Raw genomic sequence first — 8,475 nt, forward strand, 5'->3', positions numbered from 1 at the left:
TGTGTACCTAATTTCACTTTACTGCGCTGCAGTCTTAAAATAGAAAAGCTGAAACGCAAAGAACACGAAGGAAAATGCACAAAAATGCCGTTGCGAAGCATTTCTTCGTTAAGCTACGAGAGTTACTTATTTGAATCAATCGTGGTATGCAAGTATGTATGTCGAATACCCGATAGCTTGAATCATGACAGATTAGACTCGGTTATATGGGGACTAGATAAAAAAATCACCCTGGATTATGAAGTTGAATAATAATTTCATTGGCTTTCTTGTGTTGGCGAAATTTCACTGGTGTTCTTTTCGGTGATTCCACCAGCATTCCATTTGAAAATTTCTCCAAGAATTGTTTTTGAGGATTCGTCTAGGACCTCAATCTAGATCCAACTGTCGATTATCTAATCTAAAAATGCCATCTTCAATTTCTTCCGGAATTTATGGTGGAGGTTCCTCCAGAAACTTCAACCAACTGAGTAATCTACCAGGAATTCCATCTGGAGATTCCCCTACGCTTTCTTTCTGGACATTCTTCCAGAAACCCCATCTGTGGATTACACCGAGAATGCCACCATACATCTAGAAATTCATTCTACGGAATTTTTACTTGTGATTGCCTCCAGAAATTTCATCTGTCCAGTACTCTGAAAAGGTTATCTTTTTTTCTTTCATGAAGTTCTGTTGGAGGATTCCTCCAAAAACTTTAACTGGAGTTTCTTCCAAGAAGTTCCTTCTAAAGATACCACCATGGATTCTTCCAGATGTCTTTGTTGGTTAATCTAGGGCTATGGAATTCGATCTAGGGATTTTTTTCTGCAACTCCTAAGGTACTTCTAGAAGGAACTCATGAAAGTTCTCAGAAGAAACTTCTGAAGGATTCCGATACGGTATTCCTGAAAGATTTTCAGAAGAATCCTGGAAAATTTCCATAACATAACACCAGGAGTGCTCTCAGAAGGAACTTCTGGAGAATTTCCACAAGACTGCTGTAAGATTTTTATAAGGTGTTCCTGGAAAAAAAAACTCAAAAGTAACCCTTGGAGTATTCGCAGAAGGAAGTCCGGGGGAATTTCTAGAAGAAACTTCTAGTTTCCCAGAAAGAGCTTCTGGAGAATCCCGGAAAGAGCTCCCGATGGATTGCTAGAATAAACTTTTGGAGAAGATTTCCAGAAGGAACTTTCGAAAGAAATACAATAAGAATTTTTTTGTCGATTCATAGGGAATCCAGCAAACGCTCTAGGTAAATCCCAGATCGAAGTTACATAAGCAGTACATTTTCTCATACTTGTGTTGAACATCAAACACCAAACTTCGGAGTACCCGTACCGAGAACGACACCCGAAGCGGTTTACGGATTCTCACTTCGTTTCGCGCGGTACACGTGTACTGTACATATATGTTCGTACTTGCGTTAAAAAACGAACTCTGAACATAAGTACACGTTTGGGTACAGAATTGTGTGCTGGGATTTAAACACCAAGTCGGAGTTTAAATACAATAGTGCTTAGCGAGTTCGGTGTTCGTTTGGAAAGACAGCCCAAAGGTGCTTCTGTTGGAAATCTGAGAAAAAATACACCAGCATGAGTCCCAGAGGAACTACTGGGGAAAAAACTGGATGATCCGTAACGAGACGAACCAGCCAAGGGCTGAAAGTCTCTCTAATAAAGACAAATCAATCAATGGATGATCCGTAGAAAGATTTCTTGGCGAATGCATGAAGGAACTTTTGGTGAAATCTAAGAAAAGGTTTTGAAGGAATCGCAGAAAGGATTTCCGGGGATGTCCCAGAAGGGATTTCAGAAAACAATCTGAGAATTCCAGTATTTCTAAAAAATCTCAAATGAATTTCAGGACGGAATCTCAAAAGCAACCCTTGGAGGAATTCACCTAAGTTAATCCCAGAGCAAACTCTTAAAGAAATCTCTGAAGAAACTTCTGGAAAAAATCTAAGGGTCAGAAACATTTTTTTTTTTTTTTCGAAAACTGCCATCGAATTCCAAGAGATAATCAAGCAGTATGGAGTATCAGAGCTAACCTAGAGGAATCTTGGAAGGAATTGATTGTGGAAGCCTTAATGTCACTGTCAGAGATTACTCGGTTCTCCGATTAAGGACTTCCACCAGGACTTTAACGTTTTCAAGCTTCTTTGTTTTCTCCGGTTAGGGAGAGAATCTTTCACTTGAGTGAACTTAGTCCGGAGTTCGGATTAATGATTACCTTGGAGCAAACTTTGAACTTAGTCTTTATTTGCATTTTTTACGGTGTGTATCCTAATCCTACATGTTTGTGAAGTATGATAATTTGCTTTCAAAGTGGTTATATAACGGATTTTTACATATCCCTTTCAAGTCATGGGATTTACAAATTGTGTGATTTATTGGTTCGAAAAGCGACTAGAAATTATTGGTTCCTTAATGGGTTAAGATCCAGATCCTATTTTTACTCTTATGTACTATGTCCCTTTCGCTCTGATTTCCAGAAGGATCTTCTGGAGGATTCACAGCAAAAAATACTGGAAAATGTCCATAAGCAACACCACGAGTGCTCTCAGAAGGAACTTTTGGAGAATTTCGAGAAGACACCAGCAATATTTTCATGAGGCACTCCTACCCAGAAGTAACCGTTGGAGTATTTCCAGAAAGTAATCCGGGAGAATTCCTAGAAGAAACTTGGAGTTTTTCTGTAGGAGCTCTTGGAGAATCCCAGAAAGCGCTCCTGGAGGATTCCAAGAATAACCTTGTGGAGGATTCCCAGAAAGAACTCTTTGAAGCAACACAGTAAGAAATCCTGGAGAAATTCCAAAGACGATATTAGAAAGAATCCAGCTAAAACTCTAGGAGAATCCAAGATCGAAGTTCCATAGGAACTCTTGCAGGAACTCCCAATAGTACTCCTGCTGGAAATCGGAGAGAAAATACTCCTGCAGGAATTCTAGAAGGACTCCTGAAAAGATAATTGGATGATCCCCAGAAACATTTCATGGCAGAATGCCAGACGGAACTTTTGATGAAATCCAAGAAACACTTTTGAAACAATCCCAGAAAGCATTACTGGGGGATCCAGGGAAGGGATTTCAGAAAATAATCTGGGAAGAATTCCAGTAGGAATTTCTGAAAGAACTCCCAAAGAAATTTCAGGAGTAACATCTGGGCCCAGAGTAAACTCTTAAAAAAATCTGTGGAGTTTTTCAGAAGGTGATCCTGGAAAATCCCAGATATTTAGAGCTCTTGAAGGATTCCTAGAATAACCTTATGGAGAATTCACAGAAAGAACTCTTTGAAGCAACACAATAAGAAATCCTGGAGAAATTCTAAACACGGTTTCAAAGGGAGTTCCGCAAAAGCTCTAGGAGAATCCCTGATCGAAGTTCCATAAAGAACTCTTGCAGGAATACCCAAAAGTACTCCTGTTGGAAATCTGAGGAAAAAATACTCCTGCAGGAATCCCAGAAAAACTCCTGGAGAAATACTTGGATGATCCGCAGAAAGATTTCTTTCCGCGAGAGAGAACTTTTGGTGAAATCTATGGAAAAATCTATGGAGTAATCCCAGGATGAATTGCTGGGGGAGTCACAGAAGGAACTTCTCGAGCGATATCAGAAGGGATTTCAGAAAATGATCTGTGTAGAATTCCAGTAGGAATTTCAGCAGAAATTTCAGGAGGAACATCTGGGTAAATCTCAAAAGCAACCCTTGGAGGAATTTCAAGGTTGAAACCCAGAATGAATTTTGAATCCTGGTGGAACTTCTGAAGAAATCCCCGTAAGAAGTTTAAAAATAATCGAGAAAGGAAGACCTGAGTTAATCCCACGGGATTCTCTGAAAGAAATCTCTGAAAGACCTTCTAGGGTCAGGAGCCCTTCCAAGCGATATTCAAGCAAAGTGGTATGGAGCTAACCTACTTAGAAGAATTCCGGAAGGAATTGTTTGGGGAAACCGTAAAATAGTTCTGGAGCAATTCCAAGAAATTTCATAGACAAATAATCTGTGGAATTTCCTAAAGCCATAACAGAAGAAACTTCCAAAAGAACCTGTAAAGGAACTCCTGGAGGAATCTCAGAAGAAACTTATGGAACAATTCCTAACTGAAGGAAATCCTCCTTTGTGAGGATACTGAAATCGTTCTGGGAGATGGATCATTTCGGGTAGTGTGCATTTCCCTCCGTGATTGTTTGCGTTTACTTTTTATTTCATTTTCTTTTTCATTCATACGAAACGTAACGATAGAACGTATCCTGCCTGCGAAATCTAACATAATACAGGGTGATTAGTAACGAGTGTCACACCCGGAAGCAGGTGAAATACTTGCTATTTAGAACTATATGGCAAGGGAGGCGAATCGAAAAATTATCGAGCTATGAGAAATAACAAAAATCAATGCAGTCGTAGTACCGTGGGGTGCCCTAATTTCGTGCGGGTCCAAATTTTGCTAACTGATCAAATTTAGAAAGCATAATCAAGGAACTAATTGGTGAATTGTCAAAATTTTATTTTAGATATTGCAGTTGAAGTGAAATTTGGACGATTCTATGATTATGATCTCTAAATCTTATCAGTTAGCAAAATTTGAACCCGCACGAAATTAGGGCTCCCCACGGTAATCAGAATCAGTATCAAGTTTCTTTGGATGTCTAAGTCAACATCCATTATAGTATTCGACCAATAACTTTCTGATAGTTTGTGGCTTTCAAATACCCTAGTAGAAAGTGATACTGTTGCTTGTTTTTGTTGGATATTTCGTCCTACCTTGCCATATCGTTTTTATCTAAAAGTAGGATACACCTCCAATCGAGTGTTTCACTAGTTACCAGTCACCCTGTACACTGAAAAAAAAAGATCTTTTCCCTATCGTTTTATGACATGTGCACTGTGCAGCTGCAGACGAGATGTACCTACCCTAGCCTCCTATAGTGCAAGGAGCAGCTTGAATAACGAGAACCAATGTGCAAGCAGGGACATGAGACAATGGGTAATTTATGGTTATTGGTTTTTATTTCTTTTTCGTTTTCCGTCCGCATGTTAGTCAAACCCGGACGGGTTGGGTCGGGTCGGGTGCTGCGTTTTTGACCTGCACTAGGGCGATTCTTGGAAAGTTACGCAATGGCGCCCAACTGTCGCAGCCAGTTGGAATTCTTGATTCTGCATTCCATCGAGAAAGTTATTTTCGGAGTTCATTTTAACACACACCAGAAAAAATTTGGACTTTTTCGGACAATGTTGCACATTGAGTCGGTTTTGAGTTAGCTGATAGTTATTTATGTAACTAGTTGCAAAAAGTTGATTTTTTCAGCACGAGTCGTACATTTTTCCAACGAGGTTTGCTGAGTTGGATAAATACGAAAAGTGCTGAAAAAATCGAGTTTTGCAACGAGTTGCATACAACATTTTATGCAATGATTTTTTCATTATACATCTCAATTGAGTTGCGTTATGAACATTATGCAACTATTTTTTCTTAATGCAACTCATTTAAGTTGCATTATGAACCAGTTCGGAAAAGTTGGCCATTATGATACCGAAATTAGTTGTGTAAAATAGAAATTTGAATCAGCGCTGTTATTGGTTGTGAGCTTCCCATGACGATGAACAAGTAGGCCCTTTCATCGTCACAAGACAAAACGAGCATTCACGCTCTTCGTCATGTCATTTTGCAATGATCAAGCGTCATGACGGAAACTTTCATATTGTTTTGAAATTAAAATTTTCATCTGGTCCAAGTAAATTTAGGCTAGTCGTTGTATTAACCATAAAGAGAGGATATTCATTCATGCTTTGAAGGATTTAAACAATGACAAAATCCATGAATGTTGTAGTAATTGCCTTGTTTACAACCATGTCACGCTCCGTCATGACCGAAAAATGAGCGAATATTGTTAGCCTCTCTTGATCATTGCCTCCCGATTCGATGACATTGAGAGAAGCACTTCTGTAAAATTCGCGTGACGACTTGTGTTGACACTGACGCTTTCCAAGCCTGATTAGAATACCTACTGAATTGCATAATAGTTATTTATGCAACGAGTTGCAAAAAGTTGATTTTTTCAGCACGAGACGTACATTTATCCAACGAGGCTTGCCGAGTTGAATAAATACGAAGAGTGCTGAAAAAATCGAGTTTTGCAACGAGTTCCATACAAAATTTTATGAGTTAGGGATTTCTTTGTAACGAATCACTTTTTAAAAACTACACTTCTACACAATTTATTGTACGTACTTTACTTAACGACTACCTACACGGAATTCTGGATCAAGAAAGAGAGCGAACCACGCTGCTGGTTCGCTTTTATGAACTAAACGTGCTTACCTAGCGCATTCCATGCGCCCTATCACCTGACTGCCGTGCCACATGGCGTGATGCGCCGTGGTTCGCGCCAACGGCTCCTATTGGCTAATTCACCTAGCAGGATTTCCTAACGGCTCCCCGTCTGCTGGAAAGTCGTCCTCGGCTTTCAAATTAAGGTTGTGGAATCAACTTGGGATACCTCGTGGAAGAAACCTCTGCGTTGACTTCTGATGCTGTGCTTCCCTCGGGCTGCTGTTTGGCGTGTGCAGATGGTGGAAATGCGGATGCATGAAATTTCTTCCAGGTGATGATCTTCAGGACCCCGATGATGATAACAATGATGATGATGATCGTCAGCGTTGAGAATGTTCCGAAGGATAGCCACCCAAATAGATTGATTTTCCAGTGAATGTTGTCGGTTGTCAGATTGAGGTGTGCTATGTTGTCCCGATGCTCTAAGTGCTGCTCCTGTAAAAGCTCCAATGGGAGGCGATTTATGAATTTAACTGGAGTTACCTTTAGGCCTGTTGTTGGGATGAACGACTGGGGCTGCACATCATAATTGCGGTTTGCATATTCCTCTTCGTCGAGCTTCAGCGTACACTGTTGAAATTGTATGAGGAACGAGCCTTGTAGTTTACGTTCTTGAGCTGAACAGTTTGATGACATGAGGAGGTCTGCGGCATTAACTACGATGTTTGCGTCATCCACTCTTTTGATGAAATTTTTTCCATACGTTCGTTCTACGTTGCAATAGGCTGGTTTTCCGGTAATCAGCTGTTCGATACCTTCCGTCATTGGTTCTATTTGCGAGCTGGATCATATAAATAAATCCTTGGTTTTGGAACATGGAGTTTGTGAAAGATAGGGTTTCGGTCCGTCGAGATAGAAGTTTGCATGCAGTTGAATCTTCATGTTATTCTGTACTATTGGTTCAATGAAGTTCAGTCTGTAGATAACGTTTTTGATCCTTGGGATTTTGAGGGTGTAAATAATCATGTCTTTGCTGTAGATTACATACACGCTGGCGATGTCCAATATACTGTCCATGTTGTTTTGTTCGAGGCCGTCATGGGAAAGAAATTGCCTCGCGGTTATTAGCTCACGAGAGCTGATGATGCGGCTGCTGGGAATGTTTCTCCTGGCTAGGGTGATTGCCTCTTCTATGATTTCTAGCTGATTAATTAGTTCATCTAGGTTGAAAATGATATTTATCGAGTCGAATCCATCTAACGTCTCCGTTGTAATGTTGTCCTGATATTTAATCAAAGAATAGCATACCGCAGCAAAGGCATATTCAGAAGCATCTACAAATGTGTGTATCTCAAATTCATGCGCTAAATCTCCCAAAAGTTGTCTCGGTATTTTAATCGACGCAGCTTGTTTGATGTTTGCGCACCATTGTTGCCATCTATTGTTATTCTGTTCACTAATTTTAGCATCCCAATCCTTATTTTCAGAGTGTAGAAATTGCATAAGTATTCTTCCATGGATTGTGAGATTGGATATGAATCCCATTGGATCATAAATACTCATAACGAATGCCAAAATTTCTCTTTTCGTTGGTAATCGAGACATGCTCAAAACTGCCTCGGGAATTTATGTGAAGTTTAACTTGAAACTGATCCAATCTTGTGAAGTATTCCAGTATATACCTAGAACCTTTTCTTCAAATGCTTCTTTATCTTCAAATAATTTTACTGATCCTTCTTGCAGCCTATCTTAAGATAATGCTGCTAGCAGACCTCGATTGTTTGATACAAAATTACGTATGAAAAAAACAGCATTTTGATGGATCTCTATCACATCCTTCACAATTTCTGTCGCCTCCTTTAGAGTATTAAAACTGTCGATATAATCATCGACATAATGCTGTTTTACCACTGCATTCACCGCCTTGGGTTTTAATTCTTTATATTTATCGGCATTATGGTTTTTGACGATTTGAGCGCACGCTGGTGAGCATGTTGATCCGAACGTCATAACCTGCACCGGTTTCTTATTTTGATCAAAGTTCCGGAATAAGAAGCATTGCTTCTTTTGATCTTTCTCATTTATTTTCACTTGGCAAAACATTTCTTTAATGTCGCCCGCTACTGCAACCTTTCCTTCTCGGAATCTCAACGCGACTCCAAATAATGATGTTGTCGCGTCTAGTCCTGATATTAACGCGGAGTTAAAGGATACTCCTTTATTCAT

The sequence above is a fragment of the Aedes albopictus genome, chromosome 2, assembly GCF_035046485.1.
Source record: "Aedes albopictus strain Foshan chromosome 2, AalbF5, whole genome shotgun sequence".
Classification (NCBI taxonomy): domain Eukaryota; kingdom Metazoa; phylum Arthropoda; class Insecta; order Diptera; family Culicidae; genus Aedes; species Aedes albopictus.